Raw genomic sequence first — 22,366 nt, forward strand, 5'->3', positions numbered from 1 at the left:
GTTTTTGCTTTGTGAGTATATGAGGCTTACATAAGACATCATATGAATATAACAGTCTATTTTAAACTAACAGTAACTTAACTTAGAAAACATACAAAAAATCTCTTTACCCTTCCATATTTTTGATGTCATAATTTACATCTTTTATATTGTGTATACATTAGCAAATTACTGTAGTAATAGTTATTTTCAACACTTTTGTCCCTTAACCTTTATACAAGAGTTAAGTGATTAACACACCATCATATTTCAGTGTTAGAGTATTCTGAGTTTGATTGTGTACTTACCTTTACCGCTATGTTTGATATTTTCATATGTTTTAATGTTATTAATTTCCACCTTTTCACTTCAACTTGAAGTACTCTTTTCAGAAAGCATTTCTGTAGGTAGGTCTAGTGGTGATGACCTCCCTCAGCTTTTCTTTGTCTGAGAAAGTCTTAATCTCTTCTTCATTTCTCTGGGTAAAGTATTCTTAGTTGGCAGCTTTCTTTTTCTCTCAGCATGTTGAACATATCATTCTACTTCCTTCTGGCCTACATGGTTTCTGCTAAAAAAAAATCCTTTTATAGCCTTATTGGGTTTCCTTTTATGTGAGGATTTTTTTTTTTTTCCTGTTGCTGCTTTTTAAAAAATCTCCCATGGTCCTTTATTTTAGACAGTTTTATTATCATACGTCTTGGTGAATATATCTTTGATTGAACCTGTTTGGTGATCTATAAGCTTGATAATGTTGGATTCCCCAAATTGGAGAAATCATCAACCATTATTTCTTTTAATTAGCTTTCTGTCCTTTTCTCACACTGTCCTCTTTGTCCAACTCCAGTAATGCATAGATTGTTTCTCTTCACAAATTCTATGGTTCGTATTGGTTTTCCTTCCTCCCTCCCTCTCTTTCTTTCTCTTTCTTTTTTCTTTCTTTCTTTCTTTCTTTCTTTCTTTCTTTCTTTCTTTCTTTCTTTCTTTCTTTCTCTCTCTCTCTCTCTCTCTCTCTCTCTCTCTCTCTCTTTCTTTTTCTTTCTTTCTCCTTCTTTCTCAATTTTGTTCTCTTCTGACCAGACAATTTCAAGATATCAAGTGACCTGTCTTTCCTTCACAGATCCTTTCTCCAGTTTGATCCAGTCTGATGTTGGTGTTCTCTATTGGATTTTTCATTTTATTCATTGTATGCTTTCGTTCCATATTTTCTTCTTGGTCTCTGTCAAACTTCCTGTGGATATTGTGAATTGTTTTTCCAGATTCTGTTGAATTGTTTTTCTGTGTTTTCTTCTATCAGTGAGTATCCTTAAAACAACTATTTTGAATTCTTTATTGAGCAAATTACAGATCTCCACTTTTCAGGGGTTGGTTACTGGACAGTTATTGTCTTCCGTTGGTGGTGTCACATGTCCTTAATTTTTCATGTTCCTTAAAGTCTTATGTTCTTGTCTTCACATTTGAAGGAGTCACCTCCTCCAGTCTTACTGACTGGCTTTGGGAGAGAAATACTTTCATTGTATCCTGTTTGGGATTCTAAATCTTTCCCAAGCTTTTCTATGTATATTCCTGCTCCACACATCTTGTTCACTTCTGGGGGTAATTCTTAATATTGAATGCTTTCTCTCAGTCTTACAAAGCCGGACCAAGTGCGTATAACTTCCTTCTTGCTTTCCCTAGGCTGCTGCTAGTTGCTCAAGTTTATTTGCTTTCTCCCAGTCCTACAGAGTCAGGCCAGTTATCTGCACATGCTTGCTTGCCATTTGCTAAAGCTTGCTGTCTCTGTCCTGGGGACATGCACAGGCAGCCCTCCATCAGGTGAGGGGATTTGTGGGTAAGACAGTGAAGCATTGGGGATGTCCATGGGCCAGTTGGGGGATCCATGGGCTAGTATGTTTATTGGCTCATGGTGTGTTTCCTGATGAAGACAGCGAAGGATTTACTAGAACTTGCATTCCTTTGATGCCCTCTAAGTGTCCTGGCTGCTGGTCTTCCAGCTGCTCCCTTCTTGTAGGCATTTAACACACCTCAGTATTCCAGATAGGATGAGAAAGAAGTGGATCTCATTGGCAGTGTCGTGCAGAGCTGGGGAAGCTAGGTGCTCACTTACATGCTCTCCCATTTCCCTTTGGAGAAACCAGGACCAAAATGGTCTCCCTTCTCAGCATGGAGCTATGCTGCCTTAAAAGAGGGGTGACGTGGGTAAAGTACAACCATTCCTCTTATCCCCTTCAATTCATTCACTCTTATTTTTGTTGTTTTGTTTGTTTGTTTTTGTATTGTTTTGCTTTGCTTTTTGTTCCATGGTGTGCTGAAGCTTCCACAATGGCACTCTCTTCCGTGGGTGATTGTTTAAATCATTGTTCTTTAAGGGGAAGATGGTAGAAAATGCCTATTCCATGAAATTGATGACATCACTCTCCAGAAAGATCTTGTTCATTTTCTTTCCCTTTTATCTGCTAGGTTATATGTCTTTCATAATTAAAGTGTATATGTAATTCTAAATTTGATCATCAAATCTTTCTTGTATATTTTTCAGACATCTTTTCCTAAGTTTTTTCTTGTTTTTTAAACTTCTAATTATTTGTTCTAAAATCTTTTTCATTTTTATATGGAAAACTTTAGCAGTCTTTTTCTTTACAGTTGGCACTACTTTTGTATTGAAACTATTATTTTCTACTTCAAAAAATATAAAGAATTCTTTTTGTAATGTTACATGTTTATTTTGTTTTTAATTTTTTGTTTACCTTTAAGTCTATGTTCAATAAAAACTATATTTATGGTATGAGGCATACTAATTAATTCTGTTTTTTTCCATTTATTGAATAATTCATCCTTTCACAGTGAAATATAATGACACCTCTATCATGTGCTATGGACCTTTTCTGAGTTCCTCCTCAGCCTGTGTTCTAATTAATTCAAGCCACTGGGTGTTGTTTTAAATATTCTAACTTAAATTTTATTATAGAAAACTTGTCCTTTTAGGTAAGTACCCATACCTTGTTCTCTTCTAATTTGTCTTGAATATTGGATATCCATTCATCCAAAGAAATTTCAGCATCAGATGTATAAGTTCAGTAAAAGAGACCTATTGCAATAGTTAACATCTTGATGGTACTTAAATAATATATTAAAAGCTATATCTATATAGAACTCACTATGTGCCAGGCACTCTTTTATGTGTTTATATGCATTTATTTCTTTTATCCTCATAACAGTATTATGAGGTAGGTATTTAATTGCATCCATTTTAAAAGGCATGGAGAGTTGAAGAATCTTGTCTTATTTCATATGGGTAGAAAGTGGTGAAGTTGGCAGTCCAACCCAGTTTGTCTGGCTTTTGTCATTGCTTTCCTACTGAGAGTACCACTCTATGATGTCTCTTAGTTCTCTATCCTAGTGTATTATTAAATGCACCTCTTTCCACCTTAGCTTTTTTAATCTTCATACATTATACTGCAAACTATATAAGAACAGATAATTTTTTCTGTTTTTTTTTCACTATATTTCCAGCTCTTAGAATGGTTCCTGGCACAAATTAGATACCCAATAAACATTTCTCAGAATTATTGAATTTCAGGGCACCTGGATGGCTCAGTTGGTTAAGCGACTGTCTTCGGCTCAGGTCATGATCCTGGAGTCCCAGGATCGAGTCCCACATCGGGCTCCCTGCTCAGCAGGGAGTCTTCTTCTCCCTCTGAACCTCCCCCCTCTTGTGCTCTCTCTCTCTCAAATAATAAAATCTTCAAGAAAATTTAAAAAAAAGAATTACTGAATTTCAATTATGTTAAACCTTAGAGCATAAAAATACCCAAAATTCTGAATTGTCTAGGACTCTTTGGAAAGATTCATTTTTCTATTAACATTATCCTTCCACTACATCAATAAATAGTGTATTATTTTCATTTTTAAAAACTATCCTGTCATCTATTTATTTATCCATTTTCAAAGTATCATACATTTCTATCTGCCAACTGAAGGTGATATTGTCACGTCCTAATCATCTTTTATAAATAGAGGACTAAAACAAAACATTTTGTGTGCATCTCATGTGAATTATGAAGAACTACAAGCCTTGATATGTTTCCCCAAGACCAGTACCTTAGGAGCTAAGAATCCCTAATGTGTTAGACCTTTTTAATAGTTATTACATCCCTATGGTGAATGCCATGCAAACATTTGAAAATTTGGTCTTAGATGTAATTTTTTTCCTTATAGTCTGATGTAAACATTTATCAGTTTGTCTTTCTAGGTAAAGAATATGCCATGTGTCTATCTAACTGCTCTTCTCCATTTTCCTGGAACAAAGTTTCTCCATTCTTCATAGAATATTGATTATTAGAATCCTCATCTAGAACACATATTGTATATAAGAATATTACTCTGACTTATTCCTGGTGAGGTTCTTTGATACATTCATTATTATACATCTATTTTGTGACCACGCTGATCCCTTCACAGGATTATAATTTTCTAGCTCTTCACATATTCTTTCCATAATATTCTTAAGATTTACCCATCAGCTGGATGGTTTTTTTTTTGCAAGTTTCTAATTTTGTCACCATTTAAATATACCACATGACTATCTAACATTTTTAATCCATTTTTAAAAGTTTTAAAATTTATATAAAGATTTTTTTTCCTAATTATACTTTGAAGAATACAGGCATTAACCTGTCCTTCAGGCAAGGATCAAATGAAGAGGGTGGTATTGCTGATCTCACTGCTTAGAGAAACCAAGAACAGTGAGAATATGGCCCCTGCCCTACCTAAAAGATTTCACAATTGAATGGAAGAATCATCAAAAAAATAAGTCATGATGGATTATACTTATTGCCATAGAGGATAAAGCTACAAACTTGGTTTGGCTTCACTGAGTGGGCTAATATAAAGCTGAGGATGGGAAAAACATTTCCAGGGGAAAAGTGAGCATATATTATAGAGGAAACAACATTTGCAAGTATAATGGATGCAGGAAAGAGCTGGGGATATGAGGAAATGGGAAAGCAGTGTGACTTGAATGAAGATAAAATAGCAAAAGATGAGGTAAGGCCAGACCATAATGGGTCTTTCCTTAATAAACATGCTCTCAATTAAGCATCAGCTCTTTTTAAGTTTCTTGTGTTTGTGTTTTCGAATAAGTTTTTTTTTAAATAAAAAAATACAGTAATTAAGTTCTACATCCTTGTTCAAATAAGATTATGTGGAAAATTCTGGGAACTTATTATAAATATTGTTTTCCTGGTAAAATCATTTTGCAAATTGGGACAACTTATTAACCAATTTATGAAACACAATCCTTTTCCAATCTGGTACTTCCTCTAATTATTAGTAAAAGTTTGTTTTTTTCCAGTACTTAAAATCTTTAAGTCAAATTCTGTTCTCTGAGAATGCTTGGGAGACCATTACTGACTGATCTCCAAAGTGCTGAACATTTAACTTCCCTGGGTCAACTCCCAAAACCATTAGGTGTTAGCATTTTCCTCTGCTTTTGTCTGTTGTTTCATTGCTGAAGGTCACCATTAATGGAATTACTTTGATATTTGAGGATAAGCTTTGAGAAACATATGCACTATACTCTTAAACCTGAAAACAGTATTATTAACATAATCACTATATACTTTCTGATTCAGTGCAAAAGAGTGACAGCAATCATGTTTTATCGTTATGAGGAATCTCTTCAATTGGAAAATAAATGCTTAAAACTGTAGGTTCTCCATGATTACTAAATCTCATTTTGACTGGATAAAATGTCATTATTAGGCAATTTCTGTATGAGAATCCCTCACTCACCTTGATGGCTGAAAACTGATGATTTACCAACATTTTTTTAACTCTCATAATCTTGTGTTTTATATAATAACCATTATCTTATCTTTATCTTGTGTTTTGATCATTAAGTTTGCTTCCATAGAATTGGTCAACATGATCTCATGGGTTAATATGAACTTGATCATGTTCTCTTTGGACTTTATTTCTCCTTATGGTACTTGCATTCCAGAACTCATTTCCATCTGCTCTGAATGGCAAACTGGCTGTATCTTGATTCAACAAGAGTAAAAGCTGGAGATTTTATATCTAATATTAATTTATACAGACAGGCAGACAAATCGAATTTGTTGAATTTGCAAAAAAAAAAAAAACTAATGGGGAAGTCTTTATTGGAAACGTGAAGGAAATAATATGATTTCCCCTGCTTGATGCTTGATTCTTTGGGGGTGAAGTAACTTCTGTTGAGCAACTGTAATTAAAGATCAGTGATCTGAAAGAGCTAATTACCCAAGATCAATGTTGATGGTATTTTAAAAGTTTGTTTCATATCAACCTCACGATGTTTATGTCATGGGAGATTTTATTTTTCAGCACACACACAAAAAAATATTAGCACTTTCGTTAGATAAAGTTTATAAAACTCAAATATCATCCAGTAATTTCATACTTGGCAAATGCAATATGAAGTTGAAATTTATTTCAATTACAGTTCTTTTCCCACATGCTAAAGCTATTTTAACCTTTAGCAGCATACAATTATTTCAGAATAGATCATTTTTAATGATTCATTATGTATGAGGTCATTTAACAATGCAATTAGCTTTGTGATGAAATTTCTATTCTTTTGATCATTCTGTACCTATAATGAATGAGGAGAGTTTTACATCTAATTTTCTGAAATTAGAAGATTAAAGATAGAAACAGACTCTTGTATTTAAATGACTAGAATCAAAATGACTACATTGCATCAGTCCTTTAGATGTGTGCCTAGAATTGCAGAACTTTGCACTGTTACTGTTTTTTTTTTTTTTTTTCCATTATTCGTTCAACAGATTCATTGGTCCTGTGCGGCCTGCTTCTGTTATCACCCACGTTTTCAGAATGTGCTGGAGATTAAAAAATAGGGCTTGAAACTTCTCAGGAAGGACATGCGTTAGTATGTTGTGCAGAAGACTAAGAAATGTGGCCCCAAAAGGCTAGAATATATTTTTGAAACCCTGTGCAAATATTTCAGTGTGCTATAGAAACAGTTTTTTGTTACATATTTTTTATTATCATTGGATAGGTATTTACTATATATCCAGTTAAATCATATTGTGTTTTTTATTTCCAAGCTTTGTGTTGCATACTAGTCACTGAAGCATTTTTCATTTAAAATGGGTTTCAAACCAAGAGTAACTTATAGTTGATGAAACTTATATGGGCTTTTATTCTCCATCCTGTAAACATGAAAAGAGATTCAACTGATGTGAAAAAAAGATAAAATGAGTTCTAGATATGTTAAGATTTGGTTAAGGACGAAAACATAGCTGAAGCACATTATATATGTCTTTGTGATTTAAAATAATACTCTCACATTACTTGCTGTTTTGGCTCATCATAAGAAAACATAATTTTATATTGAACTGACTGATGGTTTATCTTAAAAACGTTAAAGCTGTAATCCACAGATTAAGTTTTATTACCAGTGGGTTGAATTTTGCTCCTCCCCACAAAAGAAGCTATCCAATGAACCATTTTAATGAAGTTGATATCAAAGTTATATAAAAATAATTTTCAGAAACATGCTTGGAAAAACTTTTAAATAGGAGTATAATTATTTTCATAGACACAAGTACCATTCCTCTGCACTTAATGTATCTTTTAAAGTGACATTGCTGTTAGTATGACTGTTTTTGAATTGATAAATAAGATAAATTTTTAAAAACCTCCCTTAATATAGTCAATTCCTCATTAAGAATGATTATAAAGAGATTTAGTACAATGGATAACTCCAAACTCATTCATATTGGATTTTGAAATATTTGCCCTTAGAAATGCTTTACCTACCTATAACTCTATCCCATATTTTACAATTCTTAATGAAGCCACATTAGCAGAGACATTAGCTGATGGCCTAAATTTCCACACTTTCCCCAAACTACAATAAGATTTATGTAACCAGAACTCTTTGTGGAGAAATACAGCAAGAGTTTTTTTGTACTTGGAAAAAAAAAACCCAGAGAAGAATTATGTTTTCCTCATTATATTTGTGATTTGAAAGAGGAGATATTAATCTTTTATCCTAACAGAAACAGAACTCTAACATTTGAAATGACATGAGGAAATTATACTTACGCACATAAATATGTTGAGTTTTACTGACAAGAAGTTGTAATTAAGATCTTACATTAAAAGTTAATTAGTCTGAAGTATAGATTATTTTTGCCTGAGGAAAATTAGAAGTGACTGTACAATATATTTTTTTTTACAGATCAAAAGTAAAATCCATATGATTATAGTTTAAATGAACTAGATGAGGGAGGTTCTCACTCCAGAATGGTTTTATTTCTGCATATAGTCAAAAGAACAGACACTTTTGATAATACCTTTGTTTACCTATTACCTAAGAACTCATTTGTGCAGTTAAGAATTATGACAGAAAACCCCCCTGTGTTAGTTTCCTAGGCTGCCTTAACAAAATACCACAAACTGGGTCACTGAAAGCAACAAAAATTTATTCTCTCAGAGTTATTGAAGTGAGAAGTTCAAAAGCAAGGTATTAGCAGGACGAAGTTGCCTTTGAAGGTTCTAGGAAAGAATCATTTGCCTTTTCCTAGCTTCTGGTGGCTCCTGGAAATCCTTGGCATCCCCTGGCTAACAGCTGTATCACTTCCTATGTCTTCAGGCCTTCTTCCCTGTTTGTCCTGTCATCTTCTTAGAAGTAGGCAATTCACTGGGGCCAGTGCCCATCCTAATCCAGTATGATCTCATCTTAACTTGATTATATCTGCAAAGACTCTGTTTCTAAATAAGGGCACTTTCAGAAGTAGTAGGGATTAGGCCACGAGATCTTTTGGGGGACAAATTCAACCCGCTATAACATCCTCTTCAGAATTTCACAAGTGACATCTAGATGGTTATGAATGTGTTGCTCTGATCCATTATGAATTAGTGAAGGGGAAATTTCCAGGCTCAGGGGCTCTTCTCTCTCCCAACTTGTCTACATGATTCTGTGTTAAGACTATTACTGATCTGGACACCATCAAATCTTCTGTTGCTCACTCTCCATGCTAGACTTCCTCTAGTTTCTGCATATCTCCTGCCTGTTTTTATCCCAATCAGGGTTGGATCTGTTAACTGCAGAACTGAGCTAATTCTGTGAGAGGCAGCTATGGGCCCCTGTTTTTTGTTTCGTTTTGTTTCCATATTGGGGTAAGATAGACAGATAAATACACCGACCATCCTCCAACATACACACAAAGAAAAGTGGAGGCACATTGTTATTTGATTGGAGTCAATCAAGAATTAGCATGTCTTAAGAGGAAAGACAGATAATTTAAAACACCATTCATAATAGAATCAGGGATAAAAAAATGTGTATTCAAAATGGAAAATTTTGTCACATTTTCTGTTTGTAACTATTTTTTGTGATCTTGCTTTATGTTAATTATCAAAGCAGTACAATACTGAGGAAATTTCCCAGCAAAGGAGATCTCTAGAACATTTGTATATGCAATACTTGCTCACTTGAGATAATTAACTATTTTGATTAGTACATGAATATATAAATGAACTCTGTAAATTGAGACCAGGGTTCGTTTTAAAATGATTCTTTCTAAGACTTGTAAATGTTATTTTACTATCTTTGTAATTGAATATAACTTGGAATATAAAAGTTTTATGGCTTCCCTTCAGTTAGTACCTCCTGCCCCCCCAAAAAAACCCCTCTTTCCTTCTAATATCTAATGAATAAATACTGACTTCCTTCTGGAAAGTTGTACACACACACACACACACACACACACACACACGCACGCACATGCAAATGGCAGGACTACCTCCAATAATTTGACTTTTATATTTCAGCCCACTCCTTGACTAATATTATCTTCACAGACCTAGATATCACTTGTAGTAATTAAAATAATTATATATTATCCCAAAAGGAAATACTGTTACCTATAAGAAAGCCATTTCTTCAGTCAAAACAAAGGAAATGTTAGCCACATAAAGGCAGCATGTAAAAAACAGAATTCAGTGTGTTTATTTTTCTGTGTTTATTTTTGTCTCATTTTAATCTTTTGTGGTCTTTCTAAAAGAAGCATGCTTGAGCCTTTCTTACATACAAAGATCAGTCACTTATGAGATAATAATATTAAAAAATCTGCACTAATCTTATTCTGTTTGCTCAGTGATCTCCTTTGGAATCCTTTACCAAATGCATGCACAAAGAGTTTAATTAGTTGAGATACTACAAATCTCCAGCAGAGATCACTTTTTGATGAGTTGCAGAAAAGGGCGTGTGATGATTATTTTTTTAGAAAATGAGGAGTTAATGAATTGGCGCATTTTCAAAATTCTAGTTAAAATCTTCAAAATACTATTTTGTGTTATATTGTTTATAAGGCAGACTTTATTCTTACAATTCATTATAAATATTTATTAAATAAAAGGTGCACTTGTATTTGGAAATGTAAGATTGTAGACTTTAAAAAAATGATTTTGACAGAAAAGGCACACTAAAAAATGTATTCACACGGTCCTCTTTGAAAAAGATTAGGAGCCATTAATGTGTCAATGAAAACTCAAAATTCACATGATTATTTACCCAACTCTTACACAAAGTTAGTAGTAGTATTGTGTTTCAACAACTACTAACTGAGTGATAGCTCATTTAGAAAAACTTAGAGGAATAATGATGTTATAATCTTCCTGTGAATCAGTTTTCCAAAAAGAAGCATTCTTGTGATCAAGAAGAAATAGTAGCTATTCATGAGCCTCATTACCTACTTTCATATGTCTCTAATGAAATAGATAAATGGCTTAAAATTTTTTTGTCTGTATGATTTTAAACAAATACTCATTCTTATTCAGAACTAGAATATTCCTGAGTATCTTTGGAATAGCTTACAGGCACAGTGTCATAAGTAGGGCTGAATCCTATCTGCTATTATCATAAAACCTTTTATTGCTGTTCTAATGCAACATGTTTTCTTAGTTAGCTCTGAAATTTTGTGTTTCTGGGATATGTATTATCTCAAACAAGGTCTTAGCCTGGAGAGTACTAGGAGCACATCTACTTTAATAGAGAGAGCCCACAGACTTGCTATCAAACTACTGACAGATCTCTTTGCTTGGAACATTCAGCACAAGTTGGCTGTTCAATTATGGCAGTTGTTAAGAGGAAGTACAAGTAGAGTTCCCTGCTCTTAGTTGAAATAGTGGAGGTGGTTCAGACAAAACACGGATGGCGTGCCCTTGGCTATTTTAACTGCTTTGCCTCTAGACATCCTGGGCAGGACATGGCTGTTCACTCTGAACACTGGCATTGGTTCTACACTTCCTGTTTCAGCCTCATATTTTGAACATTCCAGATTAGCCCTGGATCCTCTTGGTGAGAATGGATCCTATAGGAAATATGGCTTGATGTCGTTCAATGGGACACCACCTGAAGATTCCAAAATCCTATTAAATAAAGGAAAGAGAGAGCAGGGGGGTGGGGAGGGAGCTAGGTGACCATATGCTTACTCTTATAAAGAGAGCTCATGTTGCCTCATGTGGGAAAGTAAAGCACAGTCAAAAATGTGGGACAGGAAGGTGGACCAAGCAAGAAGGAAAAAGTCTGAAAAGAGTCACGTCACTGAAGAGCTTTTGGTCGAGGTGACTTTTTCTTTGCTACATGTTGGGGAGCAGCCAGATGGGAGAAGATGCAGAGATGGTCACTGTAGCGGAGTGATGGCAGCAATGTGGGCGGGTGAAGTAGGCGGGCCCCAGCCTCACCTGTGAGCAGGGCTGACAGTGCGCAGATTCCTGATGACTCACGCAGGCTCTGAGTCCTGGTGCCCCAATCGAACCTCCTGTGCAGGCGTGATGCTGAACTCCTGCAAAATGGAAGTCACACATGTATATTCAGTTTGCAAGGAAGGAAAAAAGAAATAATGTGATTTGAGGAGGAAGAAATTCCATTTGCTGGAAATTTGTTAATTTGCACGTTGGCAAACTGCAGACATAGACCTTGGCATGAAAATGAGTCCTGTGGATTTTTACATATAAGTGCAAATTAGGAAAGAACTACTAGTTCTGTCATGTATGAGGGCGAAACATGTGGCGTTCAGCCCTCCACTAAATAATGAACGAGAAATGTTATCTCTTTTCATCTAACAATAACTTATGCACTGTTTGTATTTCTATACTTTGTTACTTTTTCTTTTGTAATCAACAGATACTCAATTTGAGAGCCGGTTATAGTCATCCTTTTAAGTTTAGCTCTTATAATAAATTTTTTGAGAGTAGGTGAATTTTAAAATACCCCAACATTTACTTTTTTGGCAAAGAAACATGTTCAACAGCCGACAGCACTTTCCCTTTGTTACAAAGCATGGGAGATTTTTGATGCTGTTGTCACTTAGCAGAGATAATTAATATTTCTGCTAAAAGTGTTCTTTAGAAATGAGATAGATATGAAATCCACACTTTCTACTTCTACTTGATATTGGATGGCAAAAAATATAAGAGAAGAAATACTGCTCTTATAAGAAGTATTGCCCCTGTAATGAAGGTGGGACACATTGTTTTGTTAATTGGTTCCTTTTATATTCACTTGTTTGATTTTGTAATAAATATTTCCCAGAGTGCCTACTACATGCAAACAGTGCTAACCAGCAAATCTGTTACATTCTGTTTGAAGACACAGTTGTTTAACTTACTTAATGCAGATTAAGTAATTATGACTGCTGCAAGTGTTATAAAAGAGAAGTGCGGAGTAATATGAGGGAGTGAAACGGAGTCAGAAAAAGCTTCCTTGAGAACCTTTGAACAGAGCACTGACAGATGGGAATTATCTGAGCATGGTTGGGAAGGGAGGAGAGCAAGGCTCTCTAGGAGGCAGAAGGAACAGCATGTGCAAGACTTTCAGGCTAGGAGGAACTGGCCCTTTTACAGAAATGAAGGAAGAGATGCATAGCTAGAAAGCAGAACACAGACTGGGAATGGCCCATAGGATGATGCAGGACTTTGTAAGTCATGTTAAGAATTTTGCTCTGTGTTATTTAGTGTCAAGAGAAGCCATGGGAGGGTTTTTTAAACATGTAATAAACACGGGATTTAAGGCTGGAAAATAATCTTAGGTTCATATGGTACAATTCTACATCTTAAAGGGCTAAGGCTCTAGAAGGGGAAGGGCTTTCCCCCAGGTTCCTGATGCAAGTTAGTGTGGAAGGCAGAAATATTTTTCCTAAATTCCTCAGAATATTTTCAGTGGAGGCTCATAGCTCCAAGGTAAGAGGCCTTGGCCTCTTCTCCTGCACAGGTAAGTTTCAGTGGGAAAAGCACTGGAAACAGACAGTACTGTTGCATTTATGGCAAGACTCATAATAACTGATGGGGAACTGTTGGGTCCAAGGAGATGGGAGCATCAAAGAATGTTTTGTGCTAAATTAAAGTTCATATATATCAGTATTTGAAATTCATCTGTAAAAGGAATATATATATATACACCGCCTGCTTCCCTTTCCCCACTCCCATCAAGCCACCCACTCCCAGATGCTATTTAATTGTAATTAGCTCATTTATAAGTAACAACAACAGAAAACCTGTACCTGATTCACCTAATTGCATGGCTATCATGGTTTAAAACATGTTGAAATCTAGACAAAGAGGCAGGGTTGTCTCTTAATCAAGAGTATTGGCTCTGAATCCTAATGACCTGAGTTGAAAATATAACTTCATATATTCTGCATTTGGGATGTTGGCAAAATGACTTAACCTCCACATCCCTTAGAGAGGAGGAGAGAGAGGGAGAAGAGAGTGAGTTTCTAGGGATTAAAAGAATTAATGAAGTAAATTAATACACTTAATTAATAAAATTACGGAGTATATTTCCAGTCATGTAATAAGCATATAATAAATATCAACCAGAAATAAATATTAACCAGAATATTTCTATTGTTATTAGGAAAAACAAACTTTAGGGGCGCCTGGGTGGTGCAGTCAGTTAAGCCTCCGGCTCTTAGTTTTGGATCAGGTCCTGATCTCCTGAGATCCAGCCCTGAGGCTGGCTCCACGCTCAGCAGGGAGTCTGCTTAAGCCTCTCTCTCCAGCTCCTTCTGCCCCTCCCATTCCTCTTGTTCTCTCACTCTCTCTCTAAAATAAGTAAATAAATCTTTTTTATAATTAATTAATTTATTTGAGAGAGGGAGAGAGAGAGCATGAGCGGGGGGAGGAGGCAGAGTGAGAAGGAGAAGCAGACTCCTCACTGAGCAGAGAACGGATACGGGGCTCCATCCCAGGACCCTGGGATCATGACTTGAGCTGAAGGCAGATGCCTAACTGACTGAGCCACCCAGGCGCCCCATAAATAAATCTTAAAAAAATAAAAAGGCAAACTTTAAAGAATTAGCTGGATGGAGATAGGCAGGGACCAACAGTTATGATGAACCTGGTCTCATAATTCTTTATTAATATTTAATCTGCCATCTTCCCTGGACAGTGAGGAGTAGACTGAATTTCCTTACTGTAGATGAAGGAGAAAACTCTTCCATTTAGTCAAGATGATTGGAATTTATCACAAGTAATTTATTTTATGAAATGATTAAAAATTTCCAGACCTTATCCTTACGTTTACCTCAGAATACACACATACACACACACACATGAAAGGTTTTACAAACAAAATACTTAAATCATCACAAAACCTGCTTCCCAGGCCTGTCTATCTTCTGGGTTATCAGAGTCATCTGCTTTGTCCATTCTGTTGCATTCTGCTCTGCCAGGCAGATACCCTGGCTGTCTTGGACTTATGCGATCCCAGCATGCATGGAGAAAATTGATGGAGAATGGAGAGAACTTGTGAGAATAACACCAAAGACTTTTGTTCTCATCCTGAGATGACTTCTATGATCTCACCTTCTGAGATTCACCTGTATAATGTAGTAGAGTTATAGGTTCCTTTTATATTTTTTCCAATAGAAGTCAAACAGCCATGACCTTAGGCCATGAGACATTACTTTTTCAGCCAAACTTTGTGACTGTTTCCTAAAAAACTCACTTGCATCCAGAACCTCCAAGTGTCTGTTCCCTGTGTCTTTCATATCTAAAATTTGTACCTTGCCCTACCCTTCTCTCTGTCATACAACTCTCCCCATATTTTATTTTTTTAAAGATTTTATTTTTATTTATTTGAGAGAGGCAGAGATTGAGAACAAGCAGGGGGAGCTGCAGGCAGAGGGAGAGGGAGAAGCAAGATCCCCGCCGAGCAGGGAGCCTGATGTGGGGCTCGATCGCAGGACCCTGGGATCATGACCTGAGCCAAAGGCAGATGTTTAACCAACTGAGCCACCCAGGTGCCCCACTCTCCCCATATTTTAGTATTAGGTTGCCATCTGTTGAAACCTTCCCCTACCACCAAGGCCAAATAATGTTTCTAGTCACTGATTTCTTGAAGAAATGTCTCTCTGCTTTTCTAATTTAAATTTTTTCCAAAGAAGACATACAGATGGCCAACAGACACATGAAAAGATGCTCAACATCACTCATTATCAGGGAAATGCAAATCAAAACTACAATGAGATATCACCTTACACCTGTCAGAATGGCTAAAATCAACAACAGAAGAAACAACAGGTGTTGGCAAGGATGTGGAGAAAGGGGAACCCTCTTACACTGTTGGTGGGAAGGCAAACTGGTTCAGATACTCTGGAAAACAGTACGGACGTCCCTCAAAAAGTTATGATCCAGCAGTTGCACTACTACATATTTACCTAAAAAATACAAAAATATGAATTCAAAGGGATACATGTACCCCAATGTTTAAAGCAGCATTATCTAGAATAGCCACATTATGGAAACAGCTCAACTATCCATCTACTGATGAATGTATAATGAAGTGATGTGTGTGTATATATACACACACACATGTATATAATAGAATAATATATAATGAAGAATGTATATATAATGATGAATGTATAACAAAATGGTGTGTGTGTGTGTGTGTGTGTGATGGAATATTACTCAGCTATAAAAAGGAATGAAATCTTGCCATTTGCAATGGCATGGATGGAGCTAGAGGGTATTATGCTAAGCAAAATAAGTCAGAGAAAGACAAATACCATGTGATTTAACTCATATATGGAATTTAAGAAAGAAAACAAATGAACAAAGTGGGGGAAAAGGGAGAAAGGGAGCAAATCAAGAAACAGACTCTTAACTCCGGAGAACAAACTAATGGTTACCAGGGGGGAGGTGGGTGGGGGATGGGTTAACTAGGTGATGGCGATTCGGGAGGGCACTTGTGATGAGCACAGGGTGATGTATGGAAGTGTGGAATCACTATATTGTACACCTGGGACTAATATTGCACTCTATGTTAACTAATTGGAATTTAAATTAAAAAAATTAACAAATGAATTATGCCACTAAATCAACCTTTCACAGATAGGTCAAATCTAATTTCCTAGTGAGCCAGGATTGTGACTTGTACTTACTTGTGTTCACAGGAATATCTAACAGAGACTTATTGAAGATCATAGATTTAAAGATTACACTTACAAATAATTGATTGGTGGGCAGGCCACTTCTGTTCCATCCTTCCCACCCGAAAAATTGTAAAAAGGAAAGTTACTCCAAAACCCGGCAAGTGCATAGGATTGCTTGCTGCTGTGTTTTATGGTACCTGTATAGAACTTCCACACAGACTAAAGTGAAAAAAAAAAAAAAAGTTTTCATATTTACATATCATTCAGCCATGTGAAGAGAAAACTATTCTTACAAACCCCCAAAAGAGAGTTTTTCACATTTTTCATATTTAAAGTGCACAAAGCCAGTAAATTCACAAGTAAACACAGAGCTTGTTCTTTTGAGAGTAGCATCTTGGGGTTTAGTCTACCAAATCACACTACATATGCAAATGTCATTTGAATGCAGTTTAGCTGCATGCTAAGCAGTACAGAAATCTCAAGGGTCAAAGATTTGAAAATATTTGCAGCATGAAAATCATAGAGGCAAATGTTTGATGTACAGATGTGTGTACTAAAATAGGTCACGGTTAGATTGGTTCATCTATTTTATTCAATCCCTTATTTGGAATTATTTGCTAGGATTTTTTTTTTAAGTATGTGTGACTTGGGTTTCAGTACTACAATGGATTCAAAATGGTGTTCCAGAATCAATATTAGCTCCAAATATAGCATATATTTACTATGTGGATGGTAGGGGATTTGTAGAAATCTCTAGGAGCACTATAAATCTAATGTAAAAAAATTAGTTTCTTCTGTTTTGTTTTTGTTCTCTCTCTCCCTCTCTCCCTCTTTCTGATTAGGCATGTTTGTGAACTCCAAGGGGTCTACCCTCTGTGATGTTTCTCTGGATTTACATTATTTTTCATTCTCTAGTCAAGGAGCTTGGTTGTCTTAACTTCCTCACATATATGTTTCTAGGTTATAAATGACTTACGTTCTAACGTTTGAGATATTCTTTAAATATTTCCACCTTGTAAGATGTAACCAACTCTTTAACTCAGCAATACACCATCATCATTAGGCATGTGTTATGAAACTTAATATTAAATATTGAAAAAAATAACAGAATCCAATAGGTCTCTTAAATAAACTCATTCTAAAAGACAAATAGCCAGAAAGTCAATCAGACTAAAAGTTTCCAACATTTTTAGCACTGAGATCATTTACTATTTTATTTATTCATTCCCTAAATATTTATTGAGCCCTGCTCTTGCCTAAGCATTCTGGTGGGAACAGGGAGGTCATCATGAACAAGAAGATTTGGACCCTACTCTGGGGAGTGAGTGGTCTAGAAACTTGAACAGAGCTATTAAAAATGAAAACAAATAAGGGCACCTGGGTGGCTCAGTTGTTAAGCGTCTGCCTTTGGCTCAGGTCATCATCCCAGGGTTCTGGGTTGGAGCCCTGAGCCCCTGATCAGGCTCCCTGCTCTGCGGGAAGCCTGCTTCTTCCTCTCCCACTCCCCCTGCTTGTGTTTCCTCTCTCACTGTGTCTCTGTCTGTCAAATACACAAATAAAATCTTTTAAAAAAATGAAAACAAACCAAAAAATACAAGGAATACATCAAAAACTAAGGGGGCAGAATGCCAAATATCCAGCTTCATAAAGAGAACTCTGTGAAAGAATGAAATATTATGGAAATCTCTTTTTAAAAAAAAAAATTATTTGTCAGAGAGAAACACAAGCAGCAGAATGGAGGTAAGGGTGCAGGGGGAGCTGCGGAGGCAGAGGGAGAAGCAGGCTCCTCACTGACCAAGGAGCCTGATGCGGGACTGGATCCCAGGACCCTGGCATCATGACCTGAGCCAAAGGCAGACGCTTAACTGACTGAGCCACCCAGGCGTCCCTGGAAATCTCTCTTCATTTAATTCTACATTATAAGCCTCTTTCCTAAACTCCATTCTTAGCAAGCATTTCCCTAGAGGTTCATCTAGATAACAGTATTCAGGAAACATACAAACTCTCCTGTGATCCTAGAGTCAACAAATAGAACACAAGGCAGTTGTCCAGCTGAGTACTAAATTATTAATATATTTGTATATCTACTCTAAACAAGCCCTGAAATGGATCATCAAAATGTTCTTAATTCAAAACATTTCAAAGCAGCAAAAATTTTATTTTAAGTGACCAAACTGAATTATAGAATAATCTTACTCTTCTGAATAAGAATAATAAGAAACTTTGGATTAATTTCGTTGACAGGAATTTTTAAGATAAAGACAGATTACTTCTGCGTGGTTCCAGATATTCCTTTTTATCTACAGAATGAATGTATTCTATTAGAACTGTTCACATTTGGTGTAGGCTACATTTTTTTTCATTGTATATAGTTTGTATTTTCAGACTGAGAAAGTAGATGATTAAAACAAATATTTATAAATCGGGACCAAATTCATCTGGATTTTGACCTTAGCCATGTAGTCATGCAATTAGAACAGATGTAAATTTTGTAAAGAGGATTTTAGTTTTCATTCACATATAAAATTATTAATTGGAGCCATCACACCAATAATAGTTGGTCACATGCTGTGAGAAAATGTACAGATTAGAGGAAACTGTAGCTATAGGCAACTTATACATGATTTAACATTTTTTCAATGCATCTAAAATGTAAGTACTACTTCTAAGAAGTATATGCTGGCTTATAGTTTATTCCTTTAACTGTTTAATATGATACTTTCATTATGTTGGTCGTATTGAGTTATAATTTACATGCAATAAAATTCACCCTTTCTAGTTGTACGATTTAATGGATCCTAACAAAGTGATAGCACCACCACCACAGTCAATCAGCCCGAAAATTCCCTAGTGTCCCTTTGTCCTCTAGTGTCCATAGCCTCTTACAGCACAGACGTGTTCTCTGTCCCCACTGTATTGCCTTTTTCAAGATGACATGGTTATCTTTAAATAATTTTCTTTTTTTTGGAAATAAAACAGTCTTTATTACAGGTATTGTACTGCATTGATATTATAGGAATAAACTGTAAGAAATATAGAAATGAGGCATATTAGGACAAATATTTTGTAATTTTAGCAAGGTCACTGGAGACAAGATCAGTATATAAGTTCCATTTGTAATTAAGAATCCTGGCAATGAACCAACAGTAATGACATAAACATTAAAGTACTAAAGAATGCATTTAATGACATGTGCTTAAGGCAGGGAAGTACAAAGCATTGCAAAGAGAAATTAAAGAAAATAGAAAATGAAGATGTGGTATGAATGGATCGAAGGTTTTTATATTGTTAAGTTGCAAATCTAAGTTGATCTGTGGTTGCAATCAACATCCCAGCTTTTTATAAGCAATCAGCTTTTATGAAAAGGCAGGTAACTTAAAATAGTAAAAAAACAACCTTGAAAAAGAACAAGGTTGGACACATACAGTAGCGTAATTCAGTATGGAATAACATGTACTTCACTAAATGGTGCTGAACATCCATATAGATATCTGTATGGAAAACTTGTTGGGTCTTGGGTTTTTATTGTTGTTGTTGATTTTTAATTCCTTCTGATAATCTTTGCCTTTTATTTGGAGTGGTTTGTCTATTAGCATTTAATCTAATTATTAATATCGATGGGTTTGGATATACCATTCTATAATTCGTTGAGCAGTTGTCTCTAATTTTAGTTTACCTATTTCTCCTTTCTTGTCTTGTTTATTTGAATTTCAAAACATGACATTTTTAGAATATGTTTAATTTTATCTCAAAGTATTTTATTTAGAAATTGACATCATTTTTTCCATAAGTGAGAATTAGAAACTTTATGTTTTAGAAAAATACTATAGAAATTAATATATCAACCCATAGAAATGTATAATCCCAGTTCCTTTAATCAAGAATTTATCTTTTTTAAAGAAATATATTGATTAGAGCAATGATTATTAAAGCAATAATGATTACAGCAATGATTATTTATTCAACACACTCTGTGATGTGCTACTTTGTAATTTTTTCCTTGTCTTGTGCTGTCTTGGCAGGTTATATCAGGATTACATGTACTTCCTGATTATATAGCTTTCAATAATTTTCAAGCTTTTAGCATAGGATACATTACTAATCAATTTATGAATTTTTATTTTAAAAAGAAAAGCATAGACCCATAGAAAATTTGCTTTTAAGTTTTATACACTATTGCCTTCTTTGGAACATAGGGAAAAAAAACAGCATCTTTTCTTCTTGTGTTTTTCTTTTCCACCTCACCTAGAAATTGTTGATTTCTTCATGTGTTTTTATTATTTCCTTTTTTCTTCTTTTTAAAGCTTTTATTTTTTTATTTGGGGGGAGAGCTGGGGGAGGAGCAAGGAGAGAGGGACAAGTTGACCCCATGCTGAGTGCGGAGTCTTGACACAGAGCTTGATCCTAGGACCGGGAGATCATGACCTGAGGTCAGATGCTCAACCTACTGAGCCTACCAGATGCCCCTTATTATTTCCTTTCTAGTTTGTTTGACAAAAATGTCCATTATCTGATTTCTGCTTTGTTAGCATACACTTAAAGTATTATTAACCTGATCATTACACTGACTTTTTAACTTATTGATACATATCTACTGATATCTGAACTGAAACTGTCTCTGGACATCAGACGCATAAGAAAAATCCAGGAACCAAACTACTTAATGTCATGTATTTTGTAAATTCTGTAGGGGCAAGGAGGTTTACTGATTCTTTACACGTATTTAGGTGAATTTTTAGAGAAACAGATTTCTCCTTAAATCTTTACCAGGCCTTTACAGCAATTGTTCCCAATCTTTTATCATTTGAGTCATTTTTGCCCATGCTCAAAATAATTGCAGCAAACTTAAATGAATTAGCAGACACAAAACAACATTAAATAAAAGAAATAATTTATAACCCAATGGCCCACACAGCATGAAAACAAACAGTGCATCTGTTAAACCATCGACAGTTACATTATTTGCTTGGTAGCTTTTCAGCTTTGTGTTATTGCTTGAGGAGAGGTTTGCTTTTACAACCAAGAGGTAAAGCTCCTGCCTGTTTCTTGCTCAGCAGCCTGGTGATCTGTCTGTAGGTCTGCTTGTCTGCCTTCTTTTTCCTGCTCACCTCAGCACTCCATGATTAGAGAAACGCTAGGATAACAATGTACTCACCACTAGCATGTATGTCTTTTGCGTGATTTTTATAACATACTAGTTGTGCCCAGCTGGTGCTATGGCTAAAACCATTCAAATGGCGATGATCAGGACTCAGACCTGGGTCTTCAAATACCTTTCAGTTACTTAAGGTTCTTGAATACTGACAGACAAACTGAACAAGCAAACACAGCCAATGTAAAAGGAGGTTTAAGTTAGTTTTTTCAAGATTCTTTGTGCACTGAAATCAATTATTAATTGAGTACTTACTAAGCACAGTGATGTAACAGTGAAAAAGCTCTCATTTGGGGTGCCTGGGTGGCTCATTTGGTTAAGTGGCTGCCTTTGGCTCAGGTCATGATCCCAGGGTCCTGGGCTCGAGTCCCGCATCGGGCTCCCTGCTCAGTGGAGAGCCTGCTTCTCCCTCTCCCTCTGCCTGCCTCTCTGCCTACTTGTGCTCTCTCTCTCTCTCTCTGCCAAATAAATAAATAAAATCTTAAAAAAAAAGAAATATCAAAATCTCAAAGACATAGAAGTCTTAGTGTACTCAAGGAACAGAAGGTAGCCTAGTGTAGACTGTGGATTGGGTACAAAGGAAAGAGTGGACTGAATTACTTTGGAAAGGCAGGAGAAAGTCACATTCTTTAGGGCCACTATAGGCCCTAAAAAAGAGATTGGGTTTTTCCTTTGTGTACGTGAAATGAAATGAGTAAAAGATTTGAAGGAGAAAGGGGTGAAATTATTTGATTCATATTTTTTTTATAATCTCCACATGCTCTGTGGGATGGATGAGAAAGAGCAGGAGGAA

The sequence above is a fragment of the Eumetopias jubatus genome, unplaced genomic scaffold (genome assembly GCF_037043125.1).
Source record: "Eumetopias jubatus isolate StellerSeaLion01/CBP00866 unplaced genomic scaffold, mEumJub1_p1.0 scaffold_2, whole genome shotgun sequence".
NCBI classification, from domain to species: Eukaryota; Metazoa; Chordata; class Mammalia; order Carnivora; family Otariidae; genus Eumetopias; species Eumetopias jubatus.